This window comes from Anas acuta, chromosome 3 (genome assembly GCF_963932015.1).
Source record: "Anas acuta chromosome 3, bAnaAcu1.1, whole genome shotgun sequence".
Lineage (NCBI taxonomy): Eukaryota > Metazoa > Chordata > Aves > Anseriformes > Anatidae > Anas > Anas acuta.
In genome coordinates this window covers 35,361,603-35,380,510 of record NC_088981.1, presented here as the reverse complement: position 1 = coordinate 35,380,510, position 18,908 = coordinate 35,361,603, and the positions used below count along the sequence as shown (strand labels likewise).

Sequence of the window (18,908 nt, the reverse complement as noted above, 5' to 3'; positions counted from 1 at the left end):
GAGTAGTCAGCATGGAATCACAAAGTCACGCTTGACCAGGCTGATAACTTTTTATGAAGAAATAAGCAAATTGGTAGACTAGAGAAGACAAGAAAAGAGCAGTGTGTATTTTCTACTTTGGCTTCAGTAGGGCTTTTGACACTGTCTTATAAAATCCTCATTAATCTTCACTAAGGATGTGAATGATGGGCAGAGTGTGCCCTCAGCAAGTTTGCCAAATACACAAAGCTGAGATGAATGGGCGATATGACAGAAGGTCATACTGCAATCCAGACCTCAACAAGATGCAGAAATGGGCTGACAGGTCCCTCATGAAGTTCAGAAAATGGAAATACAAAGTCATGCCTATGGGTAAATTTGACCCCATGCACCAGTATATGCTGGGAGTCACCTGGCTAGAAAGTAACTTTGCAGAAAAGGTCCTGGGAGTCCAGGTGGACACCAAGCTGACCACAAGCCAGCAGTGTGTCCTTGCCCAAAGAAGGCTAATGGTATCCTGAACAGAACTAGGAGGAGTATTGCCAGCAGGTCAAGGGACGTGATCCTTCCCCTCTACTCAGCTGATGACACAGCACCTGAAGTGCTGGGTCAGGGCCTGGGCTCTGCAGGGCAAAATGGACACACTGGGGGAGGTCCAGCAAAAGGCCATGAGGATGACTGATGTCCTGAAGCATCTGACATCTGAGGGCAGGCTGAGAGAGCTGGGGTTGTTTAGTCTGAAGAAGAGAAGGCTCAGGGGTTATCTCATTAATGTATATAAATACCTGAAGATGAAAGAAAGACGAAGCCAGGTTCTTCTCAGTGCCATCCAGTAACAGGACAAGAGGCAGTGGAAACAAACTGAAGCAGAGGAGGCTCCATCTGAATATCAGGAAACACTTTTTTACTGTGAGGGTGATCAAGTATTAACGCAGGTTGTTCAGAGAACCTGTGGAGTCTCTATCTCTGGAGATACTTAAAACCTGTCCTGGACAGCCTGGTGAAGTGGTGAAGGTAAACCTGCTTGATCAGGGGGGTTCGACCAGATGACCTTCAGAGGTTCCTTCTAACCTCAGCCATTCTGTGATTCTGTGAACAAGTGTAAGATTAATTGCATTTCTCATTGTCTTTTTTTTTTTTTTTTTCCCAAATTTTCCCCACCCTTGCCAGTACCTCCTGTTAGAAATCTTAAAGTGAGACTGACACTTGCTAAGAGGATGTGAAGTGGAAACAACAGATGGTTAAGTGATCTTCCGGTCTCCCCTGCTAGTGAGTAGGAAGGTGTTCACACAGCAGCCAGCCATGTGCTACAGCACAACAGGTAGAGCTGCCATTTCCTTTGACACTGTAACCTAATCACTGAAGAAACTATTTTTGTAACTGTACCTCCAGAAGAATAGGGTGCAATTTGCAAAGGCCAGAGCCAAGTGAGTATAGGTATGCTTAGAGAGTTATGTGGGTTTTTAATGCAGCAGCTTTTCCATCCTTCATCATTTTTTTGTAATATAAATCACCCCTAAACAGACACTGCTGACAGTAAATGTGTATTGTGCCAATCACTTTTAGCCAAGACAAGGAGTCTTTTACAAAATACACAACTTTAAATCACTTCCTATTTGAATGAAACAAAACATAAAAACAAACAGACAAACAAACAAACAAAAAAAAAACACATCATGAATGCAGGAAGAGCAACCAATATCCAAAAGAGAAAGGGATGGGAGAGGCCTGCAAAGCTAAGTCTGTCCTGAGGCTCAGGTGTACAGGAGCAAACTCTGGGACACTTACTCTATCACAGAAATCCTACCTGTTCTGGGAAAGTTAAGAGTGCCTTTTTCTTCATCTAGCCGCCTTTCAAAATTATTGTAGAAGTTTAAGATCCTCAGACTTATTATCGGTACAACTCAGGCACCTGCAGGCTTAATTTATTTTGAATATGGAATTGAACTAAAATATGAAAATTTGGAAAGTGATCTCTTTAGGCCTTAGTTTCCCACCTCTAAATGAGATGACAGCACTACCTTGCCTCGTAAGGATAAACACTTTAGAAAACATTGTGGAAACAGAAACTCACATAAATGAGTAGGAAAAATGCTGCTTTTAAGTCATTGTTTGGCAGCAACAGGGATAGTCGCGAATTATTACGGTGGAGCATTACATAACCATAACACCTGAATTTAACTTAGGCATTTGGGGATAGAGATTGTCTATTCTGTGTGGTGTGCACCCTACATGATGTGGAACCACATCTCAGTTTTGGCCATTGGGCATTGGTGTAACATACAAAATCACCACAATTTCAAAGGATGAAGAAGCCTGCAAATGTTCTGTAGAACTTCCCAGGTTATACTGATCCTGCTGGCTGTGTTTTGAATTAAAGCACTGATGCAGCCACTTAAAAATGTGTATCTGAAATGTGACATAGTCATTAGATTTATGAGATATTTAGGTCTGTTTTATTTTGTGGTATTTCATACTAAAAGTTATAAAAACATCTGCACAAATTGAGAATTACTGTAGCACTACATTTCCCCTGGCTTATAAATTCACCACTGAAGAAAACAAAACAAAACAAACAAATAATAATAATAAAAAAAAAGGTAAGAAAATAAAAGAATGCCACCACCACCAAATTTTATATATTTCTGAAAGCTAATTTTTTCCATATATATTTTATGTTTCAGGCAGTTTAAGCATTAAATATGAATAAATGTCTCCACATCTCCAGCCTATTTAAACAGTGGTGCCATGGGTTTTATTATTTAAACAACAGAATAACGATTTACATTTACACAGAATCTTTCACTGCAAGTGTTTTACAGACTGGCTGAACTGAGGTCACTCCACTGACCACTACTGTCATGTCACCTCTCAGTTATATATTAGCTGTAGTTTGGCAGTCAGGTGATAGTGCAACTGCATTTTATGAACAAAGAATAACTTCAGCATTTGCACTTACGGATACTTTTACTTAGGTAGGAAGTAATTAACTGAATTTGAATTTCCCACAGCTTAGTGGAATAAATCTATCTATCCACTCCTCTATTCCACTGCATGTCAATTTGGAATGTTTTATGGCTAAAGTGCTGCAAACTTCAGGAATATATCAGGTGTGTAAGGGGTTTATCTCCAAAAGCATTGCCACACTGGACACAGATCGTGCATCAGAGGAAGTGCCACCATCTAGATTGCTAATATTTCTGGCAATGAAAGTCTACTGTGTGGAGGTCTACCAGCTAATGACTGAAAACACAGGAAGTCCTGCCTTGTTTAGTAGTTAGAGCAAATAATCTTGACAGCCTGAAGCTATAATAAAGCATAATTACATTAATTTTGCTCTGTAGAAAGTCAAAAATACATAGTTCTGGCAATTTTAGAGAAGACAGAGGTTTATATTCTTCAGAAAGTCCTGAACTTCTATCTTTACTTGTGATTTGGATATGGGGTTCATACAAGTGAAGACTTATGTGTAAATGTCTTTCACTCTTCACCCTCTTTCTCATTCCCATCCTTGTCTCAAACTTGGCTAGGCATTGAACTACCCTCTAAGGCTCAGAGCTGGTGAAAAAACTGAAAAAACTGTTTCTCCATCTCAGCATGTTATCTGAGCTATTGCAGTTCCAATGTATCCAGGATACAAGTCTTTATTTGATCAAATCATTTATATATTTAAACATTGGATAAAACAACTATTGGTATAAAGAATATCACACAGAGACATTAATCATCGTGTATTAATCATTTATATTTGACAGGCTGAGATAGCAACTGTGTGAAAATAAAAATGTGAAGTCACAGTCCCAAAGGGAAGCAAAAAGCCTATAAGCAGAGCAGGGAAAAGTCTAACATGGATGTTTGATACTTCAGGTCATTTGCAAGGTGTTTGCAGCAGCAGTGTGCATTGACTTCTAGAGGGTCCTCAGCATATACAGGCTTCCTGAAAGGCTTCAGACATAATGAAGAAGCTGTTTCATGGTGGCATATATTCTGGGACTGTGGGGTTTTGTTCACCTCTGCTGAAAAATTTTCATCTCCCCTTTTTATATTTTCTCTTGCTGAGAGAAGTACAGTGGCAGTTTGACAGTGTAGAAGTACAGACGTACAGTGACAGGACAGACAGTTCATCTGTCCTTCCTCCCTTCCTCCCTTTTTTCTTTCTTTCTTTCCTCCTCCCTCTCTCCATTCCTGCCTTCCTGCCTTCCTCTTGCTTGTTTTGTTATTTGTTTTGATTTTTTTCCTTGCAATATAAAAAGTCTTTGAGAGACAAAAAAGAAAATGCAGTGAAAATGGTAAAAAAAAAAACAAAACAAAACAAAAAAACACACACACACACACAAAAAGCGTCTATTTACAGTCAATGAAGTGGGAAATAAAAATATAAAATATTAATAAATATATTAGTATAATGCAAATGGAAAATATACAAATAATCAAGAATTAAGGGAAAATAGATGTATAGCTTGGTATTGTCACTAAAGTTTTCCTAGACTGTTTTGATAAACAGTCATCCATCTGATACAGCAACTGATAAGAAAACCATTGGTCATTGGCAGTTCAGTTTGTCATGAGCAGTAGATCATACAAACACTAGCCAGATGGATATTTTCTTGCCTTATAACTGACTCAGAAAGGCAAAATACCAAATGGTCACTTTTCCATGTAGGAGATATGTCCTTTCGTGTGAATACGTGGGAAGTATGTAGGGCATGTGAGAAGGAGCTTGTGACTCCAGGCCACAGGGACTGGCGTGCCAGCACCTTTCACCAGTTTGGAGGCATTCCCATTTCTTTCAAAGTTTAACAACTGTCACATAACGTTTAGTGAGGTATATGGAGAATTTGTATGTTACAGCTCTAGCCCCGAGCTCTGCCTCAGGAGCTGAAAACAAAGGCAAAGAGCCTGATTCTTATCTCAGCCCCTGTTGTGCTTCTGGGAAGTATCCCTGTCAGGGGTGTTGCACAGGGTAGGAATGAATTCAGAATCCGTTTTCAGCATAAGACAGCAGTACTCTTGTTTTATCTCTGCTGCTAATTATTTATTAGAGCTCATCAAAGGCTCAGCATTTCTTCTTGAGGGGAATTCACGATGAGCTAATGCTTGCCTATAACATCTGCCACATCCCCTCTCTTAGCTGCTCCAAATCCAAATGCCAGGAGCTGTCCCAACCCGTCATTGCAAGAACAAGCTATGCATTTGATACCAAAATGAACTATTGAAATAAGATTTTGATTAAGCTTCAGGTGAGTCAACATTTTGATGTCTAAATGAAAAGTTTTAATGTATTCAGATTCATAGCATTCATGAATATTAACAAGCCAGCATACGGCTGCTCAGCTACCACTATCTTTGCTATTTTAAATCTAGGACAGATTTATAGCAATTCATGTGCTACTCTGTGCAGAAAAAAAAAATGTTGTCAGCTTCTGACTGCTTAACAGTAACAACTTCCCATATCATTCATAGTCATGAAAAGTAATAACAGTTAGTATGATAGTTAAAAATATTAACTACTTAAATATTTGACTGAAGGCTTGACTCAAAGTCCTCAGGAATGAGTAACCACCACTGACTTTGCTGGGCTTTGGTTGAGCCTGAAAATCTTGTGGTTTAGGATTAGTTTTGTTTTCTAGAGAGGAAGAGGTAGAAAGAAGGAGGTTAAATAGCTTGCTCAAGGTAAATTGGTAAGGTAGTGGAAGAAACAACATCTCTCCAGAAACACAGCTGGGAGTAGTCCTGATTTAGCTTTCAATGCATTCCTAATAAAGTCCTTCCTTGCACTTCAAATGATAATTTCCCCTCTTAATGTCACAATTTGGGAAAATACAGCATTCTTAATGTTGTTACTGTTGCTAAATATATGTTATAAATCTGTTTGACTGGGGAAAAACATCTTCAGTAGTATCAGTCTTAGATCAAGGCTCTAACAGTAGAGCATGTAAGTGCGCATCAGAGGGGTCTCCTCTCCTTAAAGGAATAGTGCAAAGAATGAGGCTTCATTTCCTCCATAGCTTGTATACGTAATGTATGCTTATGTATGCAAAATGCTCCATCTGATGTCTGAGTTTAACTTCTGCAGATGGTGCCTGCAGCAGGTTCACAATGCACCTGTCTTTCCAGTGCTGATCCACTGAGTTCCAGGTGGGGCCAGAGAACCACCCTTCTAATTGCTTCCTCAGCTTGGGTTACAACTGCAGATATCTGGGTCACTTTAGGAAACCTTGAAAAAAAAATTAAAATTAAAAAAAAAAAAAGACTCTAACAACTACTCCCAGTCTTACTAAATCTGTATTTGAAAACTTGCTCTCTCACCTCAATACTCAGGATTCTTAAGGATAGTACAGACATTTCCTTTGTTCTTCACATCTTCTATCTCCAAACAGAAAAGATTCCATAAAAACAATGGAGTCTGATGACAAGATGGGGTTTTCAGTTTTCCATGAGGCTCATAAAGGCATAATGAAAATGAGGCTCTGAGAGAGTTTGGACTACACAGCCACTCTGTAAAAAAATAAAAAAATAAAAATAAAAATATAACAGCAGCTTTACTGCCACTGTGCAATGAGAAAGTAGCCCAAATGTTCTTGAATCATATTCAGAAATACTGATTTATAAGAATACGAAACCTTTAGAAGAATATTTGACTGCCTTTCACCAAGTACTTTCCAGATTTGTTCCTCACTGAGAATACTGTGGCAGACACCCTCTGCCTGCCCCCAGGGAAGAGGTTGGATCTGGGCTGGTGAGTGCAGGATGGTTGCACTTGCTGCCTTGCCATCCCATCCTCATTAAATACACCCTGAGAGGAAGATTGACCCTCCAGGACAGTCTTTCAAGAAAACAAGAAGAGCTCAGGTTTAAAAAATTTGTTTCAGTTAAGTCTGTCTTTGAAGAGGAGAAAAATAGGACCAGTGCCTTTTTTTTTTCTTTTATTTTTTTCTTTTATTTTTTTCTTTTTTTTTAACCATCATTAATTGATAGAAAATGCCACTTCCAGTAAGGATAAGTTTTTATTTGAAGAGAGGAACACAAGGAACATAAATGCACAGATTTAAAAAATAAATAAAAAAATGCTTTGGGTAGACCTAGACCATCACAGAAATCAAAAGACTAAATGGTATCTGCTAGCCAGCACACAGGATGCCTCTTAGCCAAGGGGTACTAAGGTTGTCTTGAGTCTCATGACCCATAATTAATTGTAGGACTGTGTAAAGGACAGATGCTTATGGCAGTAGACACCAAACAAACAAAGACAGACAAATAAGAGGTGTCTTTCCTCAGGGATCTTATAGCCTGCAGAGGTGAGAGGAGTTTCATGTAACATCATCCCATGTCTACCTGACCAGATATCTTCAGAGTATATTGACATAAAATGTTGTGCATGCATATTACAGAGCAGCCTAGCTTTGTATCACTACTGTAGCTGTAGACTCAGCTATTTAAATCTTTGTTCTGAATTTCCTGTTATAACCTCTCTCTTACACACCAGGCTTTCAGCTTGCACACCCAGTTTGTTTTCAGAAAAACTGTAGCTTTTTGTATGAATGCACTAATTAACCTAAACTTATGATAACAATGATTCAGCTTACTTCCTTAGAGGAATGACTGAAGACTTATTTTTGAGAAGTCTAAAACTCAGTAAGATACACCCTGGAAAAAAAAAAAAAAAGGAAAATAGGAATACAGTAGACTGAGTAAATGATATAGTAATTCTTCATTACCTTTAGATCTTACAAGTCTGGTTAATTTTGGATTTCCCCCTAGTAGACAAATTTTCTGGGCAAAATATATGCACTCTGAGTGAAGAAAATTCACTCTGTTCAGGTTCAGGCCATCCAGTACAAAGTGAATATAAAATTTGTTTCTCATTTAAACTTATTTTGAAGCTGTAAGTGACGTGGTTGCATTTAGTAGTCTTTGTGGTAATGCTCTGGTCAGGAAAGGATGAAAGAGAAGGATTTCAGACAAGCTAAGAATCTTAAGACTTGAGGCAGAAATCAGGTTCACATTCCAAGTAAAGTTTTGAGTGTTCTACTTGTAGATTTTCAATGAAGGCTTGTACTACAAGGGAATCATTTATTCTTTTTTGTTCTTAAAAGCACACAGCAAGAAGGTAACTCAAATTTTTGATGGTGAAGAAAGAAAATGTGAGGTAATGGATGTCTTTGAAAACATAATATAGGTTATTTCGTTGTCATATTACTCTTTTCCCCAAAACGTGTCTCGTTTCACAGTCTAATAAGAGAGCAGTACAGGCATCTACCCTGTAATCTTAATGATCTGTAACAGTGCCAAGCACAAAGGTACTCCAGTTGTGGCTGAGGATAACAGGCTGGTGCTGCAAACTATAGAAACCTTCAGACTATCACACAATCAAGATATTTTTATGTTTAAAATTAAATGTTCTGATTTTCATAGCCAGAGAAAAAGTCCAGAGAGCAGGCTGATCTGTCCCATTGTCACAGCCCTGCTGATGTCTCAGAGCCACAGTATGATTATATTAGGTCCCAGAGCACTTAACAAGAATCACACAAAGCGATGCTGCCCAGAAAGGACATCAGAATTAGCTTCAGCCTTTGGCAGAGCTTGTTGTGAAGTGGAAGCAAGATCAGCTGTGTGCCAATGACAATGAAGTGGGCTATGTGGATGCTGGACAAGACATAGGGAGGCATACAAAGCCTGATACCCTTGGATGAGAAAGAGCTTACTCACAGCTCCGCTTTAGAGTGGTTGGAAAGACCCTGTAGACAGCACTGTAAGGCTACCTCATAAGCTCCCTTTTGCTCAGCTGCTCCTGGTTTACAGATTAGTTTATCTGCAGAGATGAACAGTTTGAGTCAGCCAGCACAAGGTGTGAATTTGTGCTGAATCTGCCCATCTGTTCTCCCTCCCTTCCCCTTGCATTACTTCAAATTTACCCAGGCTTAAATTTTGTAATATATTTATTACCTCATAATTTACTTTGTTTTGACAAGAAAGCAAATAAATGAGCTGTTTGCTCAACCCCTCATATATATATATATTTTTAATTATCCATTTTTTCATTTAACTAACTTGGATTATGAAATTAGTTCTTATATAGACATCCCAAACCGTGCTCTGATTTTTTCTCAGAGTGGGGTTTGCACAAGCAGTAGCTGCCCAATAGACATATGGGCAACTGACAGCATCGAGGCACCCCACCAGCAACTCTGTCGTCTGGCAAATTGCCTCAGAGAGTTGGGCTTGACGAATCAGTCCTTCTGCCAGTGCTGGGAGGGTGGGGGATGTCTGTGTCTCTCCTCCAGAAAACTGCTGCAAAAAGAGAAGGATGCATTGCAGTGATCGCTGTGATCTGAGCCACGTTGTGCTGCAAACAGAGTTGAGACAGCAGTGTCCAATCCTGCTAATTTGAGTATGCTGAGGCAGAATGTCAGTTTGATTACTCCGTGGCAAAGATGTGTCACTACTGTAGTGCTCACTCTTCTCTCCCTTGGGGGTGGATGTAGGCACTGCTGCCAAGGTTTGGCAATGGCAGAGGTGAGGAAGAATGAATGTAATAGGCTTCAAATGAGCCCTTCTCTTCATGCTTCTTCCCTTTCACCCTTAAAAGAGGGCCAGCTGCTTACCTGAGCTGAACAGGGATGGGAGCTGATGGGGCCCCTGCTTCTGTCCTCTACTTCAGCCTCCTCTGGTTGCTGTTTTGGGTGCCTGTGTGACAGTGCCCTGCTCTGAGCTAGAGGAAGGAGGAATGGCCACCATGGAAAAAATCAACTTCAGACCCTGGCTTATCCTGTCCAGGGCCTTATAGTGGCTAGGATGGCTGCTGTCACCAGGCTGCTGGACAAGTAAAGGGCAGTGGCAGCCTCATCTCTGGGTAGTATCAGGCAACCCTCCAGCATCCTCAGTGGCACTAGCAAAGCCACAATCTAACAATCTATCTACTAGACAAAAATGGTGCAAATGCACTTCATGCACATGCTTGGCACTTGTGCAATTTGCTTAGGGGGATGAAGCATATCTTGGACTCAAGGCTATATGTATATCTAGCAGTTTAAATTATATTTCTTTCTCTCAGGATAGTAACACCTTAAGAGGTAAAAGACTGCTTGCAAGGGGAAGGATGGAATAAACACTGGGAGTGGGATTCATGTCTGTGAAAAGTGCCAACAAAAGGGAGAGTCACAGTATGCTCAGTATTGTGTCTTTGAACAACAGCAGGATGGAGTGGGATGAAGAGGTGGCTAGACCTTGTGCTACACAAACTCTGCCTAATGGAAGCGTTTTACTGTTGTTTTTGTTTTGTTTTGCTTTGTTTTCACCAATGAAACACAATATTGTTGTTTGTTTCACCTTTCTGCTTTGTTTTCCCCATCCAGGCTCTCTCATAGTAGATAATTATACTGGCTGTGGATTAATTAGCTAATTATGCCAGAGCTGGAGTATATTTCAGAACAAATCCTTTTATTTGTTTGTTCTTAAGCAGGTTCCATTTGGGCTTTCTCCTAGAATTTTCCTCATATTTCACTGTGTGGCAGCACAGGTGTTTATAACCGGTTTCATCGGGGTTTATGAGTATGATGGTTATCCAAGTGGAATAAAAGGAATAGCACTTTGGAGGGCAAAGGTGACATTCTCCTGGGAGTAACACAGAAGCAGAAAACTTCCTGCAAAAGTTAGTTGATATTTTGGCTTTAAAGTAGAAAATAAAAATTACGATAAAGTTTTCCTCCCCCCAGAAAATGATTTTAATCTTCATATTAGCATCTTTAAATGACATATTTTATCTAGCAAATATAAACTTGTTGAATTTGTTTTTGCAGTTCAAAACCAATAAACAAAAATTTTCTTTTTCCTCAGCAGGGTTTGTTTATCAGTATGTACATATTGGTGCTGTTGCCGGCTGTAGTGTAGGCAAAGATTAGGTCCTAGGGTGCTGAGCTGGAGGTGAATGGAATCAAAGCTGTGTTTATATACTCAGTCTTTCTTGGAAAACCCAAAGAACACAAGGAATAGCACAGAGAAGTAGGCAAAAATGTTGCTCCTTGGCCTGGTTATTACACAGGGCACTTGTTTCTGTTTCTGTAACACGAAATTGTAAAATGTTTTGGTTTTGCAGTTTGGTTTAGCTTGTGGTATTTGTTATTTCCCTTCCCTTCCCTTCCCTTCCCTTCCCTTCCCTTCCCTTCCCTTCCCTTCCCTTCCCTTCCCTTCCCTTCCCTTCCCTTCCCTTCCCTTCCCTTCCCTTCCCTTCCCTTCCCTTCCCTTCCCTTCCCTTCCCTTCCCTTCCCTTCCCTTCCCTTCCCTTCCCTTCCCTTCCCTTCCCTTCCCCCAGCAAAGCCCTGCAATCTCCTGTCAAAAACCATGTAACCGTGTAGTGGTGATGCCTGATCATACATCTCTATTCCTAATTGTTGTCCATTTAGACACAGTAGATGTTGTTCAATTATCAAGGGTGGTATTGAGCAATATCTTAGTAAGACTTTTTGCTGTCTCACTGCTTTCACTGTGCGTATTTGGGATCGTGTTGTAGACAAATTTCTTCCTTCTTTCCTGGCACCTCTCAATGTGTCTAGTCACAGTAACAATGTCAAGTCTGTGACCAAACATTTGATAAGTTGCATTTGCTAGGAACCTAGTCAGGCTGTCAGTGGTGACCTTATGGCTGTATGGCACTGAGACTCCAGCTTTGGTAGATACCTCCTGACAATTTCCTAACACTCCCGTTTCACCAATTAAAACTGGGTTAACATATTTGCCAGGTTTTGTGTTCATCAGTTAGTGAAACACTGTATGCCTATGCAAGGATAAAATTTATTTTCTACCTCTTTTTAAGCGATTTCAATTTTGAAGCTTGTGCCTCAGTTTACCCAAAGCAAGCCTTAATCAGCTGTATGATGGGACAGAACCACGAAGTAATAGATTGTTCAATACATTGAACAAGGAGCAGAATTAAAAACTAATAAAAAAAATCCACACTAGTTAGTCTCACAGTTACTGCAGTATTGTGCAACATCTGTCTAGCACACCCTCTAAACACCTGCCTCTGCAACAGCTATGAAGAAGCAAACCATATATCAACTCAGTTTTATTTTCTCATCCTGTTTAAAATTGAACGAGCCCTGGAATATCTGTCCCATGAGAAATTCCAATATTGTAACATCTGTTTCTGTCAAGAATCGGGCTGAAAACTCTCCATAACACTTGTTTTGTTTGCTTATGGGGGAAACAAACACAACAAAACAACAACAACAACAACAAAACTTTAAAAATATTTCATTCAGAAATGTGAAAATGTGGCTATCAATCTCTTTGCAGCCTTGAAAACAATAACCCCATTGCCAGCATCTGCAACATCATGCCCACAGAGGGTTGTTCTCCTCCTGGAAGCAGAATTTCCTAAATTGAGCACATCCACTTTGCTCTCCATCACCTGACTGTAGGGCTTTTCTCTTCCTGCATATTCTCCTTCATTTCAGCCCCTGTTGTGGCAAAGGGCTGGTCAGGACGTGCAAGAAGGAAGGACAGATGTCTGTGGAAGAATGGCAAAGGGGCCGAGGATGTGGTGGAGGAGCAGAACAAGGGCTGGAAGCAGAGAACCCCTCACAGGTGCCAGGGAGAAGAAGAGCACTGGGGCTCCCCACAGCTATAGCTTTCATTTTAATATTCCTGGCATGAGACAAGAAAAACCTGAATCTAGCAGAAACACCTATTTTAACTACTAAAAACTGTATTTCACTTGGGGTATTTGACCAGCTTTGTCCTCAGAGTACCAAGGTTTTGCAAGATGCATCTAATGTAGGAGCTGAACACATGGTCCAAGAGACATCAAACTCTTTTAAGATACCCGTGCAGTTTCCACAAGCTCCCTTAGTGACAGGGTGATTTCGTGTGAGTAATGAATCCCTCTACTGGACAGAAACCGAATGGCTCTGCCTTATGCAGCTACAGCTATGGGAGCTGAAAATCTCCCACTGCAATTCGTGTCCAGTGATCTGTCATATTTTTCAACTATTCTCTAACAAAAGCAACAGATTCTGTGCTTGTCCCATCCCGGTGGCACCCTCCCAGCTAAGGTTTGAGTGCAGGTGACACAGTAAACCCCTCGCACATTTTCACATTTAGCTGTATTTTGAGCACAGGTTTTGTCTTTTTCCCTTGCAGTGCCGGCATAACTTACGAGGTGACATGCACTGCTGTTTATCGGCAGTGCTGTCTCTTACATGTTGTTCTAGTGACAGCTCAAAAAGGCATAGAGGTGCACAACATTTAGCAATGTTTAGGAGTGAAGATACAAGATAAAATATGAAAAGGGTGATATATGTGAGCACATTAAAAGGTACAGGAAGGCAGAGAGACATATTTGTTGGGGGGGGAGGAGGAGGGGAGGACGGTCGAAGTGTCTTTATTTTTTCCTCTTCTGCTGCTTCCCAAATATGAATTAAATGTAATTTTGAGTAAGGTATTCCCAATTTATTTTCATTTTCCTCCCCTGTGGATTTTGGCTACAAAGGAAGAATTGAGTAGAGCTAAGCTAATAAGTAACTACAGACCATTTTTCAGGACTGGATCTTCTCCCACTTGTGGTTTAATCCATGAACAGACTGAGATTTTTTCAGCTTTGTTTTGTGTTTAGAATTACCAAAATGGAGATTTTGTGAGACTTTGTACTAATCTGTGTAATTATGGAAGCTATGACTTTTGACATTTCTGTCCAAAGTTTTTTGTTTGTTTGTTTAAAAGTTTCCATTAGATATATCATTTGGGATTGTGTTTTATGAACTGACTGGCTGTTTATCTTTATGATCTCTCTTCTCAACCACATTATTTTGGGATACCCTTTCTGCTAACTGTTATTTTACTGAGCACTGATAGGTGAATATATACTTAGGACACAGTTTTGTCATCCATTGGGGGATGGTGGTCCTGATATATATGTCACCTACAGAATGACGGCTACACTTGAGACTATCAAGAAGTGGAGGCAACATGCCATGAGGCCACAGAGATAAGAAATGCAGTATTACTTCTAAGAACAGGCCAACACAGTTCTCTAAGAATTCATTATTTTCTGTGTTCCAGCACAGGAACAGTATGAGATGCTTTTGTTTGCTGTAGAGCAGGCCAAGAAGCAGAAGAACAACCCTTTTGGTGGGTTCCAGTCCTATTTTACATCCTCATAAGCTATGGAAATTTCACTGCTCTTCAGTCATATTTGGATAAGCACCAAAACTTTGCAGAGTCTGACTGTTCAAAGAAATATTCAAGAAATTCCTTCATTAGACTCATTGCTAATCTTAATTATCTGTAGGTAGAATGACTCAAAAAATTATAAATATTTTCAGCCCAAATTCTAAGTGGGATTATACAGCATGAAATAAAAATACAAAGGATATAATATTGTATTAAAAAAAAAAAAAAAATCACTAAAAGAACAGTAGTTAAGAAAAAATTACCTAATCTTTGATGTTGGAAATGGATAGCTGAAAAGGCCAAATTTTTATTTCTTGAACTGGCGAATTTTCTTATTAAAAATAGAAGATGCAAGATAGATCCTTCTCCACCTCCTTCTTCTTCCACCTCTCCTCTCCACCTCATCCTCCTCCTTTCTCCTCCTTTCTCCTCCTTTCTCTTCCTTTCTCCTCCTTTCTCCTTCTTTCTCCTTCTTTCTCCTTCTCCTTCTCCTTCTCCTTCTCCTTCTCCTTCTCCTTCTCCTTCTCCTTCTCCTTCTCCTTCTCCTTCTCCTTCTCCTTCTCCTTCTCCTTCTCCTTCTCCTTCTCCTTCTCCTTCTCCTTCTCCTTCTCCTTCTCCTTCTCCTTCTCCTTCTCCTCTCCTTTCTTCTTCTTCATTACTATTATTCTTAATATTATTCTTAATATTATTTGTATGTGTGTAAATAGATCACAGCTTCTTAATTATAAGTCTAGAAAAGCTCTATCTTAATCTTCAAAGCAGAACCTTATGGCATGCAGCTGAGTTTCTACATTTAACATTTTGGGAATTTCACACATGAAATTTTGTTCATGAAGAAGGTGAGTGCAGGCGACCACCTACACAAACATACCGCCTGGCCCCCCAAGAGAGGTTTCCATACCACCTAGCTTCAGTACGTAATTTAAGGGGTGATTTTGGAGGTCTCTCCAGGAGGGCTGCCCTCCCTTCCTTCTGACCATCCTTTCCTTGCCAGCTTGACTTACCACAGTCATGGGCAGCAGGGCTGACCCCTATTGAGGCCAGGACTGGTGCAAAACTCTCTTAGTAGAGGTGTATTTTGGTGGCTGACTTCAACAGATACAACTGAATAGTGTGATTAGGACACTACTCCCATGCGCTGCCCCTCTGAAGGCTGGTTTGTTATATTATTATACAGATGTTTTTGCGATAAGTCATGTGCTTCAAAAGATGCTTCCCAGCACAGCTGTAAATGAAAAGACTTTAGAAGATTCAGGTGCTGTGGACAAAAAGTCCACATCTTCCACTTGCCAAAAGGACTGTCGTGGTTTAACCCGGCCGGCAGCTAAACACCACGCAGCCGTTCGCTCACCCTCCCCCCTCCCTCTCTGGGATGGGGGAGAGAAATGGAAAGTGAAGCCCGTGAGTTGAGATAAAGACAGTTTAATAAGACAGGAAAATAATAATAACAAAATAATAATAACAATAATAACAATAATGATACAATGGTGATAATACGAAAGTAATAATAGTATGTACAAACAAGTGATGCACAATGCAATTGCTCACCACCCGCTGACCGATGCCCAGCCTAACCCCGAGCAGTCCGGCCCCCTCCCCCCGGCTAGCCACCCCTATATATTGTTTAGCATGACGTCAGATGGTATGGAATACCCCTTTGGCTAGTTTGGGTCACCTGTCCTGGGTCTGTCCCCTCCCAGCTCTTACTGCACCCCCAGCCTGCCCGTTGGCAGGACAGAGCAAAAGGCTGAGATGTCCTTGGCTTAGTATAAGCACTGCTCTGCAACAATTAAAGCATCGGGGTGTTATCAGCACTCTTCTCATCCTAAGCCAAAACACAGCATTCCACCAGCTACTAGGAAGAAAATTAATTCTGTGCTAACTGAAACCAGGACATCTATCCACCCCTTATTCCATACCATTTATGTCATGCTCAGGTTACACTCTTTTCCATACATTCTAATTAGTCACCTATAGTAATCATGGTAGTGATAACATACAGTATAATATACTATTTAACATGGTACAATTCAGTTCATGGGCTATTCTCACCCAGTATTAAATCTCCTTGAGGTACACACCGCACCTCTCCGTTCTTTTGCATCACCCACCAAGTGTATCCAGGTCCCCGAGCGAAAACAATTCCACGAATAGGTTTGCCTTTTCCTGAGGACTTTTCTTCAGTCCACTTTTTCATCCTCTTGTGTTATTTGCATATATTAATCTGAAAACTATAGACTGACTTGTGAAGAAACTCCTAGAGAGCTAGCATTTTTTTGTTGGTTTAGAAGGATTTATGGATTTATCAGTTTGAGGGATGTCCCATCATTTTCAAATGCTGAAGCTTTGAGTAAGTTATGGCCCCGAGGAGAGTGAAATACAACTATTAATTACTGACAGCAATGGGATATCCCTTCCTCCTTGGGCAACATGTGCCATTATCAATATATCACATAACTTTTGTTGACCTTGAATGGAGAAAAGTAAAAGATAAAGGTCATCTTTATTTGATTTACATGACAAAAGCTTTGAAAATGCTTTATCATGAAAATATCAAAGATGTAATGCATAAAACCCAGGGGGTGAATAATAATGGCTTGCCCCACAGACTATATGATGATCAAATTGACAATAGAGGCAAGTCAACATTGAGCATTACTACGGAAACTGTAACTAACATGCTAAATTGCAGAGACACTGTTTTTATGTTGTTGTGTTCATGCGATCCTGTGGCCTTCAACTAAAGCTTCTAAATGTTTTATCTATGTCTCTTTTAACAGTGATAATAACACGTGGAAGTACTTCACAGTAACAAGCATGTTTCAAGTATTTGGATACAACAAAAATGACCTATCTCTGGACTGTCCAGAGATGTCTTTAGATACCTGTAACTACCTTCTTTTTTTCTCTTACATGTGGAATGTCTTAGTCTCCCTTTTACAGTGGTGTCTTTGCATTCCCTTCAATATCAAACAGTCTAGCTTTTTTTCCATAGATAAGTTCTGGATTCTCATCTTCATTTTTATTGTGTCCTTGGGCATTTTGCTTGTGTCCAACTGGACTTACTCAGGCCTATGACTGATCCAGCTTATGAGAAACCGTAAGCTATTTAGCCACTCATCTTGGCCATTAACAGAACATCAATACCTGTGGCATTATTCTTTGTTTAAAAATTTCAGCCATCCCTGTCTCCCTCCCCCAGGTACAGAAACCCATACCAAAAACAAAAATTGAAACTTTGGTGTTAAATAGACTGAATTTGTCCTCATACTACCTCAAAGTTTTTTTGCTTTGGCTTTATATGCAGATTTCTAAACCACTCTTTACATTTCTCATGTTGAAGCTAAGACCTATATATACAAATTGGAAATGAGCTGTGACATTTTAACCTCGTGGTATGAACTGAAGGAGGTGGGGTGGCCAACTCCTTATCCCCTGAGAAAGCCTTAAGACTATGTGTCTATAAAACCACAGTACTGTGATTCATTGTAAGAATCCCTCAATAAACTCCACAGCCTATGCTGGACTCTGATCTCCAGAGGGTCAGACTAGATGATTACAACTACCCATAATGTTCTTAACATTTGTAAACCAGCCACTTATAAAGCCAAGAATGTAAAAGTAACCAAATTGTCAGTCTTCTGGTAAAGTCAGCTGGTTCAATAAAACTGAATGTCTCTATGTACACTAGTGCTACAACTGTATACATCAAAATTTCAATTGCCTTAACTTTTGTGAGTATGAATACTCATTACTTTAACTGACAGTTATGTCACAGCAGTCATACGCTGAATAGATCTTACAGGCCTTGTCAAAAAATAGGTATTACATGGCTTCGCCTTCCTTGAGAACCAAGCAGACTGTTTTTAACTGACATAGTAGAAGGCTGTCAAGCTTTCAATTAGTGTATGTGTTCTAGTACCAACCCTCCCCTTACAGTTCTGAAAGTAAGGCTAATGAAAACAACAGGTACCAATCACTTCAGAAACTCCTATTGTAGGACTTCAGTAGGAAATATCCTATCAAATGTTAAAAGGTCCACAAGTGCAGAACATGTATGTCAGGATCAAAATCTCTCTATATATCATTTATTCACTGTTTAAGCAATTAAGTTATGATCCATTAAATCTCTTTTATTCTGTTCCTCTGATTTGTTTTGTTTTGTTTTTCAATGGATTTTGTCTCAAGAGGAGCCAGCTTGCATGGAATATTGTGCTTGTGAGTAAATGAGAAGAAGCAGTTATGATCCTTTGCTTTGGACTATAACAAAGGGAAAAATGAAAATGTCTACTTCTCATTTCTGTGGGTCTAGTGATGCTCTTAGCTAACCAGTCCCTTGGACAAATGCATCCAAAGATCTTTTGAGCACTGTAGACACATTTTCCTGCCTCTCAACCTGCCTTCTATGTCGTTAGTTACTGTGGACTAACAATGGATATGGACTGAATCTATCTATTTTGGTTGATTGTTGTCTGGTTAGTGGGTACTGGAATCATTCATTGGTGTCTTCCTCTTTGCTGCTTTTGCCAGTGTTATTGATATGTCAGTGTCCAGGTCCAAAGTACCACAATGCCAGCAGGACTGTCATTGACATATCTCTCTTAAGAAGTAACCACAGACTAAGTCCAGTGGTACAGGTTTGATTGGATTATGTGAGTACAAGCACAGCCCTAAAACACTTCTGTTGATATGCACTGAAGGAAGTGTTAAGTCACCACGTGCTTCTGGTTGGGTGAACCATCTCAGTACCAAAAGGCTCC

The 18,908-nt window shown here is 40.0% G+C and overlaps 1 protein-coding gene and 1 long non-coding RNA gene across 6 annotated transcripts in view; one reads left to right on the top strand and one right to left on the bottom strand.

Annotated features, from left to right (window-relative positions):
* LRFN2 (leucine rich repeat and fibronectin type III domain containing 2) overlaps window positions 1–18,908 on the top strand; it is a 226,201-nt gene that overhangs the window by 187,011 nt on the left and 20,282 nt on the right. The window lies entirely within an intron of this gene.
* On the bottom strand, window positions 5,231–11,010 carry LOC137853816 (uncharacterized). 2 transcript variants are annotated; one of them, XR_011094738.1, is made up of 3 exons: window positions 6,603–11,010; window positions 6,289–6,477; window positions 5,231–6,196 (listed from the first exon to the last, which is right to left on the bottom strand). It is a non-coding gene; the product is annotated as an uncharacterized lncRNA (long non-coding RNA). The 2 variants fall into 2 exon arrangements; XR_011094737.1 differs by having other exon boundaries at window positions 5,231–6,477.